This window comes from Larus michahellis, chromosome 1 (assembly GCF_964199755.1).
Source record: "Larus michahellis chromosome 1, bLarMic1.1, whole genome shotgun sequence".
Classification (NCBI taxonomy): domain Eukaryota; kingdom Metazoa; phylum Chordata; class Aves; order Charadriiformes; family Laridae; genus Larus; species Larus michahellis.
The window spans coordinates 37,414,795-37,429,008 of NC_133896.1; the positions used below are offsets into that span (position 1 = coordinate 37,414,795).

General features: G+C 45.9%; 1 protein-coding gene across 1 annotated transcript in view; it reads left to right on the top strand.

The window, feature by feature from the left end:
* The window catches only part of LOC141737549 (ras association domain-containing protein 5-like), a 55,915-nt gene that overhangs the window by 39,991 nt on the left and 1,710 nt on the right, over positions 1 to 14,214 (top strand). The window lies entirely within an intron of this gene.

A 14,214-nucleotide genomic window follows, 5' to 3' on the forward strand; every position in this document is an offset into this window, starting at 1 on the left:
CACACCGATGCGAGGGGTGGCCAGGCTCTCCCTGAGCAAGCTTGGCGGGGGCGAGGGGGGCCAGCAGGCAAGCAGCCAGGATCCTGAGGGTTGGGCTTGTGGTAGTTTGCAGCAAAGAGATCAGAGCACGGTTTCTTTCTTATCTTTAGGGTAGATTTTCAAGATGCAGATCAGGACAGCAATCACTCGGACGATTGGTTTTGATGGGGCGCGTGTGGGCAAATGGACATTGGCTGCCTGCATCAAAGCCTGCATGCCTGAAGAGGGGTGTTTTGCTGTTGTCTGCCGTAGATTACAATTGTACATGGAAGTGACCCAGTTGCTGGGTGATAAATCACTAACTATGATAGTGCCTTGAGTGCCTTACTCAGCCCTCAAAACATGGAAAGAAAATGAGCACTGTCTGTGAAACTGGTAAGTGGGGGGTGAGTTTGTGAGTCAGTTCCCGTGCAATCATAGAATCATAGAACGGTTTGGGTTGGAAGGGACCTTAAAGATCATCTAGTTCCAACCCCCCTGCCATGGGCAGGGACACCTCCCACTAGACCAGGCTGCTCAAGGCCCCATCCAGCCTGGCCTTGAACACTTCCAGGGATGGGGCAGCCACAGCTTCTCTGGGCAACCTGGGCCAGCGTCTCACCACCCTCACAGTAAAGAATTTCTTCCTAATATCCAATCTAAATCTGCCCTCTTTCAGTTTAAAACCGTTACCCCTCATCCTGTCATTACACTCCCTGATAAAATGGTCCCTCCCCATCCTTCCTGTAGGCCCCCTTCAGGTACTGTAAGGCCACTATAAGGTCTCCCCGGAGCCTTCTCTTCTCCAGGCTGAACAACCCCAGCTCCCTCAGCCTGTCCTCGTAGCAGAGGTGCTCCAGCCCTCGGATCATCTTCGTTGCCCTCCGCTGGACCTGTTCCAACAGGTCTATGTCCTTCCTGTGCTGAGGACTCCAGAGCTGCACACAGTACGCCATAGATGATAGATGGACAACTAAACTTCACCTTTCTGTTAGAGATAGGCTGGTAAACAGGGTGACAGTGGTTTTCATTCCCCCCCCCGAGGCTGCTTGATTATTTAATTTATATCCAAAAAACGCCTCGACCAAAATGGAATTACCAGCAGCTGCATGAGGTCTGTCCTAGTCTATTAAACCACAGGGGTGACTGGTTTCCAAGCAGGATCAGGGTACAAAGAAATATTTAATATCATGCACTTTCTAGTGCGCTTGTTCATGAGGTTGATTTTATTTTGCATGTGAATGTTGAGGAAGGTAGCTGGGCTGGTGACATGGCTGCAGACTACTTAATTCACCGCATGTAGACCTGCCCTAAGCAAATAACAAGATGGCAGCGGGAGCCGATGAGAAGAGAAAGTCAGAACTGTTGTGAAACTCATCCCATTTTCTCATCCAGATTGCCTAAGATATTCTCAGAGCTTCACACGCTCTCTCTTTTTTTTTCTTTTTTTTTTTTTTGTGCTACAGTATCAGGCTTCTTTTGTTGACTTATGGTGTTAGCAGCTGTTGGAAATGTACAGAGAAGAGATTGCTGCTGCCTTTTGACTCAGTGCAGGAAGGGCATGATGCAAAACCTTCCCTAGTGGGGAAGGAAGGTGGGGAGTGGTTTTTGATGATTTTTAATGATAACATTGCTGGGTGAAGATATGAAAATATTTGTTCCCAGTCTTTGATCCAAGTAGCTTGCCAACCAGCAGCCCCACAGACAGCTGTTAGGAAAACAGGTAGAGAACAGAGCCCTATGTTGTTGCAATGCAGTCCTGTTTGTCTTACAGGAATGTAAAGCCTTGCTTCCCTGAGAGTAGGAATCAAACAACGGGAGGTAGCTTTCCTTACTGATGCATGACTTCCTCTAACTGGGGACGCTGCCTAAAAGTTTCCCTCCGGACTCTTCCTCAGTGCCTGCCTGTTTGCATGAGTTGGGTTTCTCCCCAGCTCCGTGTGTGTTGTATGGTGGTTCCCCTTCTCCCGGGGATCTCGTTCTACAATGAAGTTCCATTCTTGTATGTGTTGTCTCGTGTCAGTCTGCTCCGTGGGAATTGTGGATAAGAATTTGGGTATTCCCCATTTACTCTGCAAATAGTGTGCATGAGTGCGTAAAAATTCAGTGATGTAGTATGTGTTAATGCTTCGATATATTTACTGGGAAGGAGGAAACTGTCACCAGTTGCTAGGTCATTTAAAAGCAATGGCTATGAAGTCACACTAGTTAAACTTCTGTGGAGTACGCCTCTTGTTCCTACCCAAAGTGTAAAGAAGCAGCTGGCTTTCCCAGGATCAAAACATATGATTTGGGTTCTCGTAGCACTGGTGGGAGATCTTGAGCAATAGTCACTTTGACGTGTTTCCTTCTCCATTTTTATTTAAGCTCTTGTAAGCCTCCATTCCTGCAGCATAGGTCCCGGTGGGGATCCTGCACCTCTGGTTCCTGTGACCTTCTGATCCTTCACTGCCAAGCAAAAGAAGCTGCCTGGATACAGAAGGCTGTTGTGTGGTTTCTTCTGAACGCAGAGACAGAGCTACAAAATGTAGACTCCCACAAGCTTTTTAGATCTGGTTTGTTCTACAGAGAACATGCTGGCAATCAGTTGGGGTTTTTTGGGTTTGGGTTTGTTTTTTTTTTATTTCCATTAATGTTTATTTCACAAAGGATTTAACAACCCTTTTGAAAATGAGATAAAGTCCCTTAATCACTTCATCCAAGATATGGTTGTGGTTATGGTTGTGATATTCCAGATGAGATTTTTGATCCAGAGCTAGTTTTGCATCTTGATCACCTTTCACCTGTGACCTTTGGATTTCTTGTGACTTCTGACCTGTTTCTTAATCAAGAGGCCTCTCCTGAGGGTGGGTTTTGGATCTGCTCCTGGCCCAGACGATCCTGGAGCCATGCTGCTTGGAAGCTGGACGGTGCCCCAAGAAGGTGAACCCAGTTGGTCTCTGTATGCCTGCCCTATGTGGATAATCCCTACAGAAAACAGGAAAAAAATCATCTCCTTTTTACATTTGAGAAGAAAACTTTCATCATGGGACCCCAAGAGATCTTCAAACACATACATTAGAACTAGCCTTGTCAACCACTGGAGAGCTAAGGATGTCCATTTCAGGTATTTTGCTTACTGACGTGCTGCAGTCATCTGGATAACTGGATACAATTATTTGCTTTGCCTAAATCATATCCTGTGCTTCTCCATCTCTTTCTCTGCCAGTGCTTGCGTGTATGTAGCCACGGTCAATCCCCTTTTAAGGCTTTGTCTTCTCTGGCAGAGCGTTTGTTTACAGCAAGATAAATACCATCATTGATTATTTTCTTTACAATCCTGAGAACAAAGCAGAGGTGATAGTTACCATGGGGCAGCAGGACGAGGTCAGTACCGTGCATCCTGCCTGGGGCTGACCTCACCTAGCTGACTTCAGGATAGAATTATGTTGTCTTGATTTCACTAGGCTTTTCTATCACAATGACCTTATCAATCAGACAATTCTGCAACATTATTCTCTGGGGAAGGAAGACCAGTGTATAGCAAGGCTGAGAACTACTTTTACATTTCCCAGTACTCCTAAATGTGTATTTAGGGGAACATTGTGCAGTCCACGCTCCACTCTGAGTTTTCCATTTGCGCTGTTCTGTCCCCTCGACCTTCCTTTTGCCATCCTGACTAATATTTTCCTTTACAGTAACCTTGAAGAGAGATTTCCTTATCTGCATATATGACTAATCAGTAAGGTCTTACGGTTATTATAAAGCAATTTGTTGGAGGTAGGAATTAGAGCATGAAACTAGGACTGAGGAAGCCAGATTTGCAGTCCTTGCTCTACTAATGGCTGATTAGATATGGCCTTCAGCGAGTCAATTCGGCCTTGGTTTTCAGATGTGCTGATATAATTTTTAGTCTTTTGCCTCCAGCTTTCTTTTCCTCCTTCTTCTAGGGGGAGGGAGGTGCCCACGGTATGCAAACCTGCTATTTCATTTTGCTTCAAATATGCCTCAGTCTGGGGAGTCAGAAGTAGAAGTTTTTGGAAATGGTGACATCGTGAATAATGTTCCTCGCTTATCTGCTGCTCATAGTCACACTGAGGATGAGCTCTTTCTTGCAAAGTATTATGGGTAAATAAATGCATTTTGTGGCATTGAGTTACATTCTGAGAACTTGATCGTTTCTTCTTTATGCTTTACCCTTAACTTCTATGAATATTCCTGAATTTGTTAAAGAATCTGTAATCCAGGGAAGGAAAGGAAGGGTGAATTCTTAAAACTGAAGATTACAGATAGGGTAAATTCAGCGGTAACTCAGTATGAGAGCGTGGAAGGAGTAAAATCTCTGACAGCCGCATTTGTGAACTATTCTCCACAATTAACAGATATAGCTAGAGACAGGAACAATTTATTGGAGTGAATGAATACAAGAAATAAATGTTTTGGAAATACCTAGGATCCATATTTACAGTTGTAGTTAGGCAGCTGCTGCCTGTCTGAGAAGTGTCCTTAATGTTACTCTTCTGGGGTAGGTCAGGGGCCCTCTCCTTTGGCTGAACCATTTTTCTGAGATCCTGCACTCCGTCTCCCAGAAGGAACCTCCCAAGCTCTGCCGGGTTTCACAGCTCCCACAGCTTCCCCCACGCCCCCCAGGCCACTGGTCTTCAGCCCCTTGCTGCCAGGTCCTTCTGCCCTATGCAGGAGCATCTCATCCCACGTGTACAACCCACATGGTGGACCTGGAGAGAGGAGAGATCTTCACTGGTAGAGAAAGAGGAAGAGAGAAATGGAAAAGGGACAAAAGGGGCTGACGCGAGCCATCTGGATTTTTTTTTTCTTGTCTCCCTCTGTCTCCTATTAACGCAGTCTGGACCTCCCAGGGCAGCCCCACTCTTGGGCTTGAGGATCACTGCATTAGGTTAGACTGTGAAAAAGGAGACGTAGGGTCTAACGGAGCCAGTGAGAGCAGAGTTTTGCCGCCAACAGATCCAGTTTCACTAACAGTTTGTAAACATCTATTAACCATCTTCTTTTTTCTTTAAAGTGTCCTCAACTTGCAGTTTTGAGCCTTTGTCTGCTGGGGAGTCAGCACAGCGAGTCCCAGAGCTGGGGACAGGAACTGCCCCGCATCCTGAGCCAGAAAGAGAGGTCAGCAGACACATCAGGGGCCTCTGATGGGAGGGAAGTGTGTGTGCCTCCATCCCACCCACCCCCCAGGCTACCCGGATTATAAAATGAGTTGGCCATGGTCCAACGGTTGGCCGCATTTCATAGACAAGTCCTCTAGACTGTGCTAAAGCACTGTGTGTTAAGAGCAGTCTTTCCTGGTCATTCCAGCTCTCTTCCCCACACTTTCGTTTCTTTTCAGTCACCTGTGGTTTTTGGCTGCAATTAAGAAGGAAAAAATTTCTGGCAGTTCTGCCATAGCCCGATTTGGCAGTTTCACCGGTTACTTCCAGTAATTATCTCCATGTCACAGATATGCCCTCAGTGCCAACTTTAGGAAAACCTTCCACCTTTCTGGTGTTTGAGTAAGGAAATGGATTCTATAGGAAATTGCTTTCCTCTGAGAACAGCCCCTTCTTTACAAATGGTCTTGCTGAGGTCTTTTGGAAAAGGCTGCATGTGAAATTTGAAATATGCTGATGTGCAAATCATTTCAATAGCTGACCTGCAGAATCTGTTGGCAGGGCTGCTCTGCCGGAGCAGTTTGTTCTGGAGGCAGTTTGCGCCGCTTCCCAGCCGCCTGCTTCATTCTGGCAGCCGCACGTCTTCTGGCCCAGATGCCCGCAGCCTCCTGTCCAAGTTAGGAGATAGACAAATTTTACACACGGTCCTGTAAATGCACCTCAGCTTATCATCCATGCAAAGAATTAGACCTAAAGCTCAGGCTGCCCTTTTGCCTCCCAAAGTTATTTTAAATGGATCCAATAAAGATGGATTTTGGGTTTACAGTGATGACTGTGCCGGCCGGACTCCCTCCGAGGAGGGGGGAGAATCACTGCGTTTCCTTGTAAGGGTATTTGCCCGACCGCAGAGCGGTGGTGACGGCTGCCAGCCGCCTGAGCAATAGCAGGCAGGGCTTTGAAAGCAGCAAAGCACATAGAGGCAGATCCTCCCGAAAGAGCAGATGCCGAAGCAGATGTTAAGGCCACATCGAGGACTGCTGGGCACAGCTTGGGGGGGGCGGGTCATGGCAGGAGATTGCCTCCAGGACGTGGATCTGAAATTCTTAGGTACGGCTCACAGCCTTGGTGTGCCTCTCTGTTTCAGATCCTCACAGCCCTGCCACAAGCCTCTTTTTAACTGTTTTGCAGAGTTTTCCCAAGTCAATTTAAAAACAGGCCTTTGAAACAGACAGTTTTTAAGACCTTCAGACCCAAATGAAATGAAGATAGATGCCCTAATGCTCACAGCAAAGAGTGTGAGCTTTTTAGCGTTGTTCTGCTGTGATGTTACATTCAGTGATGTTTCTGCCATGTTCTGCGGACTGCAAGCAGGCTGCACATTCACTGATTACTTTCTGACCTTGAGGTACAGCCCATCTTTCAATTATCCTGTGACTCTGCTAATTTAGTCTCATTTCAGGGGAGGGGAGGAGCACCCTCAGTGTTAAATTACCTGCACATACGGAGATAGGGATGCGTCTCTACATCTGTTGAGTCACACGAACATAACCTCTCTTCGGCAGTGCGTTGCTGTGGTTTCTCTCCAGGTCCGGCACTCCAGACACTGAGTGCAGGTGGGAAGACGCGGTGCTGCTCCACGATTATGTGGGGGTCTGGTACTGCCCCTGTGGGACAAGAGGCAGAGGGTAAATGATGGAGACAGCGTATGACTGATGGGAATAAGCACTGATCAGCAGAACTCAAAGACAAGGTGTGAGGAACAAAGGCCATCCCTTTTGAAACAAAAATCATGCACTCTTTTTGCCAGATGCAGTTTGTTAACTGTTGGGGTTGGTGGGATTTCTTTTGTAATGGCAGCTACCCGGACAGATCTGGGATCCAGTTGGTATACGGCACAAAAGAAAGTGCTTGTGGCTCACGCAGGCTGGGGCTTTGTGCCCCAGAGCGCTTTGTGTTCCTCTCCTCCGTGGAGCTTTCCAGCCTCTGACCGGGGACATCTTACCTCGGTATCGCTGCAGTAGTGCCCCCCTGCGCTGGTGCCCAGCCTGTTTTCCTCTTGGGGAGCTCCATTTCGCCTGGAGGGATGGCTCAGCTGATGAAGCAGCTGCTGTACGGTGGCAGATTTCAGCCTGGTGCTATTAAAAAAAAATAAAAAAAATAATCGGAATTGGTTCCAGTTTATCCTAACCATCTAAACCCTAATTTGAGGCCGATCAGCAGCTGCTTCACCAACAGCTGAGCCGCCTGTGCTGAGGGACCGGGAACCTCTGGGAGAGGGGCAGCGAAGGCTGGTAGCTAAGGGCAGGAGTAATTACTTGTGTCAGACCTCAGTCTCTCGGTGCAGGGGCTGCGCGGCAAATCTCAACACAGCAAAGAAAACCAGAGTTGCGGGAGATGTCTTCACGAGTCTGTAACAGAGAGGTTTTATGTCAGTGACAGAAAAGCGAACATGTTGAAACAAAGTGTTCAAATGTTGTAGGAAAACAGCTATATTTAGCTGCTCTAAAAATTGCTTAGTACCAGACATGAAGGAAATGGCTGTGGCAACCTACGCTCCTCCAGTTTCACCTGTTGCGGTGTTTCTTAAGCCTAGAAATATCTATAAAATAAGTAACAAAGCTGTTAAACCTTCCCCAGAAGAGGCGTAAACAAACTGAAACTCACTTGCCAAAGCAGCTATTGCTGAACTATGGATTGACCTTGAGCTGTGTCGATTTGCTGTAATGCAAACCATCTGCACGCTGAAACAATTAAAGCCTTCAGATCTCCTAGGAGTTTCCTTCCTCCGATTATAACTTATGTGCTGTGGTAGAACATAGAGGTAAACAGCTAGTTAGCGTGGACCTCTGTGTCTGTGTAATTTTATGGTGCAGCACATACAAAACCATTTCCATTTGAAGTGGCAGTCGGCTTTCAAGTAGAAAATACAGCATATGCTTGGTGCCGAATGCTGGAGTCACAGCTTGTAAAACAGCCTGAGTTAGACACATCTGCTTCGCCTCCTCTGCTTCCCTTCCCCCAGCTTCTCCTTCGGATGTACCGTTTTCGGTGATTTTTAACCAAGTTTCCGTAAAGCGCTGGTCCTGCTGGAGAGAGGCAATGCTCAAACACAGACCTTCTTCTATAACGCCCCCGTGCACGTGCCCATCTGAAACCCTCCTGCCTTCTCGAACAGCGGGATGTAAATAGTGCTTCTGTGCGGTGAGTCTGTGGCCACGTCTGAAGAAAAGGGACTGGATAACAACTGCAAGCGATTTTATAAAAGTCTTGCTTACTTTACAACTAGTTTGGTTTCCAGAAGCTCCTTAAAGCCTTAAAAAATCAATCTTTTGCCATGGCATCAGAGTTTGGGCATTGCTGCTGTGGGAAAATACCAGAGACATTGCTTCTGTAGGATCTGTCTACAATTTGCTATGTCCCGCAATTGGCAAAATTTCATATTAAAAGCTCTACAGTGTAAAACCTCTTTTTACATGTTCTTCCACCATTTCTCTCCATCCAAATGATAACAGCATTAAAATTTCGGATCATCCCTTTTCAAATCACAGTGAAGACTAATCACCCAAGCTTAGTAAAACAAGAGAAGAGCTTTATTTTCTAAGAATAGTGTTTTTTTCTGATTCTTCTGAGCCAGCCATGACTATGTCCCTCTGCAGCCACAGGCCTCCATCCCAGGGAGTGACCCCTGGCCTCAGGCCAGGTCGTGCAGAGTGGCTCAGGTCAACGTTTCTTAGAGGTGTCCCCTCCTAGAGCAGGCTGTGTCCTACACCCCTACACCTGTGGACTTAAGATATGGCGTGCATATTTTATTGGTTCAAATTGCCTGGAAAATGTGAGGGGAGGCTGAGGGGGCGACACTGGCTGGGATAGCATGTGATGGTGAAGAGCAGAGGAAAGCTAAGGGGTCCATGCTTCTGACACGGCATGATTTCTGGCCGCTGACTGCCCTGCTGGGGTTTGTTTTGAAGGAAACGCACCGATTTGCTGTAAAAGAGGGCCCACAAATGGACTCACATGTAAAATAAGACTATCACAACGCCAGACCCTGGGACTGAGCTGGGAAGCTGGATTGTTTGGCAGTGTAGGTTCAAATCCTATCAATTGTAGGTCACATTACGCATGTTATGTATAAGGGGCTATCTCTAACAAACAGGCAAAAGTATATCAAATGCCAGATCTATAGTTTCCTTTGTGACCTGAGTACTGGCCTGCGTCTGACCTATACTGGAGGCTGGAGAAGTGAGGAGGGTCTTGGTCATGCCCTGAATTGCAGCGTTGAGGGGAAAATGTTAAGCTCAAGGCAGTCAGACATGAAGGAGGCATGAAGGAAGCTTACAAGTACTGGTCTTTGAGACCCAAAAATATCCTGTTTGTGTTTTATTTTTTATAACGTAGGTGGTTTTTTGGTGAATAAATCAAATAAGAATCAGTCATATCAACTTGCCCTGCATCAGCCCAGGGCTCAGGCTCTGACCTCTTCACCCTTGGCAGGACCAGATGTGGCAGCAGGCAGAGGCATAAATAGCATTTTTCCCTCAGGGTGGGATGGTTTTTCTGCTGCATCTAAATGCAAATGTTGCTTATTTTCCCTCTGGTCATCTCTTTTTTCCCCCCAAAGTGCTGTCCTTACATCTGAGTGATAAAATGTAGGTAGAGGAGAGCAAGAGCAGCACAGAAGCAGGAAACCTCTCACAAGGCTACGGCCCCCGTGCCATCTGCAGCTCTCCTGGATTTCTCCTTGATGTAAAGTGCCCGCTCCCTCCCTTCCTCTTCCCCCCGTATGTCAAGCCAGGAGGATGACTTTAAATCTGATAAATTGAGGATTCGAGATGCTGTGCACATCATGCCACAGTTTTGAAAGAAAAAAAAAAAGCACCACCATATATTCTTTTTTTCCTTTTCTCTTTTTAACTTCTGCAGTATCTTCTTAGCCCTGACACGTTTTCTGTAGTTGCCCTTTCATGTAGTGCACTTTTCCCATAATTATCCTTTTTAATTCTTCAGTATGTTTTTTCTCTAAATCTTCCTTCAAAAGTAGAAGCATACATCTCAGTTTTCCTGGACCTGTGCTCTTTTTCCACCCAGAAATCTGTCTGGCCATTTGTTCTGGGGTTTTCAGGAATTCTGGATAGAAAAATCTGGTTCTTATTTCAAAATACTACCTTTTTTGTTTGGTTTTTACTTTGCCGATTTGCCTATTTATCACTTGTGTTTTTTCCAGTCCCTGCACTCCTGTCTCTTCTTTAAACTGTCCTATTTTTTTTCCCTTGCACTGATGCTCTTGCAGCAAGGGAGGAAAAGCGTGACAGCAAAGGAGGAAATCGGGAAGCGTTAGGCCAGTGAATGGGGCATGGACCAAATGTGAAAGGAGTTAGTGAGAATTGGCTAAAAGAAAGGCTGATTCAGGGTAAAATTTTCAAAGGTGGCCGCATCCTACTGAAAATGTAAAAAATGTTAATCTTGTGCAGAAGTACGAGCAAGGGGGGAAAATTTAATTACCTTGCCTTAGCAGCTGGCGGCTCCTGGGTTGCCTGCTGGGCTGGCAAGCTGGGGGGCAAGCGGGGGCTGCCCTGCTGCAGCCCCCAGCATTTCAAGCTGGCGGGGCTGGCTCGGCAGGCGCAGGGCACTGCTCTGCGAGGCTGATTTTTTTCAGATTTTTCCAGCTGAGGATGGACTGGATGGATTAGACAGGCATGTCAGCAACAAGTTGTCAGATCTGTTGTCCTGTCAAACATCACTTTCTGGGATGCTTGTCTTCATGGATTGTTTGTCAAGATGATTTACTAGAAAGTCCTAAGCTTGTGGGGACAGTTTCTAGGGAGTTTCTACTATCTATCACAATCAGACTTATGAAACAGAGCGAAACGTCATCTCATACACAGCATGACAGGACAATTTCTTGTTCTTTGTCTAGGAAATGACAATGTGGATGTGATTCCCTGACCAGACGGCCCCATCCCCCACCAATTCCCTAGTTTGAGGACAGATGCTGGGAATCGGATTGCAGCTACAGCACATTAGGGCTCACATTTTCGTGGTATCCACAAAGCACGCTGAGCTTCCACAGTTGTGGTTTCTATACTTAAAACAGAAGGTCCTAGTTAATTTTACTGCCCCGCGTATTTTTACATACTGTTAGCAATTAGGAAGAGAATTAAAAGTAGGAGAATGTCTGGGTTTTATATGCTTTATTATAGAATATTTCCTTAAGATTGTATTTTCTTGTATAGCAGCTCTGCCGCTTACTCTGGCAAGATGAGGGTGCTTACAAAGAATTAGATGACAGCATTCCCAGGCCTCTGAGCTTCCCGTATGCCAACCTTAACTTCTACTTAACTTATAATAGTCAGACTTAACGTCTGACTATTCACATCAATGGGACTGTGTGAGTAAGGATGAATTCTTCACCTGTTTATTGAGTGGGGGCTTTGGGGCTACATCTGGGTACCGACAGACTTGTGATCTGACATTGCTAGGGCTGGCTACAGCATAAGCTAAGGTGGCCATTGCTGCAGGGAACAGATAAGGTGGTGCTCAGCTTCAAACTCTTGCTCCTGCTGGCACATCCACCAATCTGTCTGTGACGCAAAAATCCAGCCTTTGAAACCAGAGCAAGGGGCAGGGCAAGACTCACTTTGGTACATTTGCACAGCTCTTTGAAACCCTCTGACTAAACAAACATATGACAGACATCCGAAATATTTGTTCATCGTTTGTATTGTAAAATCTACCTTTTCTTATCTGTGACAAGAAAGTATCTGTTTAATAATGCAGTTTATAGTCAACTACTAGCAAATGTGTCTGCTTTGAAGAGCATTTCTGCCTAATTGGGATGCAAATACCCTGAAGAAAAATGCACACAAGTCAATGGCTTTAGGAGCTTTATCCAAATCTTTTCAAAGGCAATGGGAGTCTTTCAGTCGGTCCTGTTGGGTTTTGGGCAGGATGTGGGAAGGTTGGTGCTCACATGGCATGAGGAGGCCAGACTCCATGGCAGTGTCTTCAAACTGCAGAAATACTGCCTTGGTGAAGCTGTACCTGTAGCCTTACCCTGGCCTGTCTTGAGTCATCTTGCTAAGCTGGATCAACAACAACCACATCTTTTTTGAGGTAAAAAGGGGTATTGCTTGAATATTCTGGGAAACTCGCAAACTCCAACCCCGGGATGATGGTAATTCCAAAAGTGTGAGGAAGGATACGATTTCATCTCTGTAGTTTTAGGTTGGAACCAAGGTAAAGTCCCCAGTCCTCCAAACTGTGTGTGTGCATGTTTAAAATTATGTGTAGCTCTGTTGATCTCAGTAAGACTGTGCCTGAGGGTAGGTGGCCGCATGTTTGCAGCATCTTAAAAAAGGAGACAAGCGCAATCTCCCCTTTACGTCCCCTTTTTATCTCCCTGCAAAATAATGTAGGTCTGACTGCTCCGAGCACAACCCCAAGATGCTATGAGGGAGGTGAACTTGCTCTGGGTTCTGTTATCTCTGGCCAGTCTAAGTATCTACCATGACAGTATGGTGGATGAAGACCACAGATTTGGTGCGTGACTGCAAGTTTGTGAATGCGTGAGTAAGAAAGTGATTACGTGGCTTATTTTTAGTTTCCAGGTATCCCTTTCATGTTGAGGATATTGGATGAAAGAGTTGCACTAAGGGGACTTAAGGGTGAGGCAGAATTAAGAATTTCAGGAGCTGGAAGAGGATTCCTGATAGTGCTTTTTAAAGTTGCATCTGCCATAGCATAGCAAGTACATGTGCCCGTGGCATTGCTTCACCAGGAGATGGAGAGAGGCTGTTTAGCTGGCTCCTGTTTGCCTTCAGTCTGCACTCATGTGCCTGTGTGGCTGGAATTACCTTGTTTGAATTAACAAGTCTCTGAGCATGAATCAAAGGGTAATTGCCATTGCTGCCAGTGGTACTAAACAGACCTGAGCTATTAATTCAAGACAAATGGGAGAAATAAGTAAACAGAAAGTTTACTGGTGTAAGGAAACTACAAGCCTGAGTGGATGTTCTGCGTTGGTTGTATTTCAACTTCATTGCTTTGCTTTGATCATTTGAAATTACCACTGTTTTCAGCTAGAATGTATAAAAAACTAAAGCCACACAATTTCTGAATTATTTTTTCTGATTTTAAAGGGACAGTCTGTTAAAACTGACTTTTCTTCCTCTGTAACTTGTTTCGGGGAAGTCTTTGCTATACAGCCATAATTTGTGTAATGAACATCATGGAATAATTATATTTCCCTGTAAATATGTTAGAAATAAGCTAAATTCAATGTCCTTTTAGGTGTGAACCCTTTTGGATTTCAGTCCTAAGCATATCTTAAAATTTAGTATGTCCCATAAGGACTAATCATGGATAAAGCAATGTCCGTGGTCGAGTCTTTACAGGATCAGGGCTGGCACTGGTAAAGGCATGTGGAGGTGGAAAATAAGAGAGAGAGAGAGCAAACCACAGGACTCCAGAAGTGACCAGATGGGTTCCTGAAGCAGACAGAGGCTGGGGGCATCTCACAAATTCATAGCAATTAGAATTATAAATACTGCCAGGGTCATTAATGAAACTCTTCCTGCAAAACACTGGTGACACCAGGGGATACTAATGCACGTTTAGAGGTAAGTAAGGGAGTTTAGTCTCTGCGCTGACCCTTTCCATCCCACAGCCCACGTCCTGCTTCCCTTCACCGCTCTGACCCCACTGGAGGCTGCCAGAGGTCCTGCCTGCCGGAGCTCATCAGGACCCTTGCAGGGTTTCCCCCAGGGTGGACTAAAGTCAGGAGGAATCTGTAGGCTCTTCTCTTGAGATCTCCACATTACTGTTTTTATTTTAATAGAAATAGAGTCTCAAATGCTGCAGAACTCTCCAGGCCCATGCCCTATCTTGCTTTCCGGCTCCTTTGATCCCGTGCCATTTGATGTAGTCTGGCAAAAGTCTGGAAGAAAGACCAAGGCTTGTGTGTAGACCTGAGCATCTTAGTCCTGGGGCTCAAAGCAGCATTCCTGGACGAGTGAATGTTTAGTAGCTTTCCCGTTTTAATGAGTCCTCCGGGTTTCTATGTCAGAGGGCTAAGGGGATGTTTTAGAAACATGTA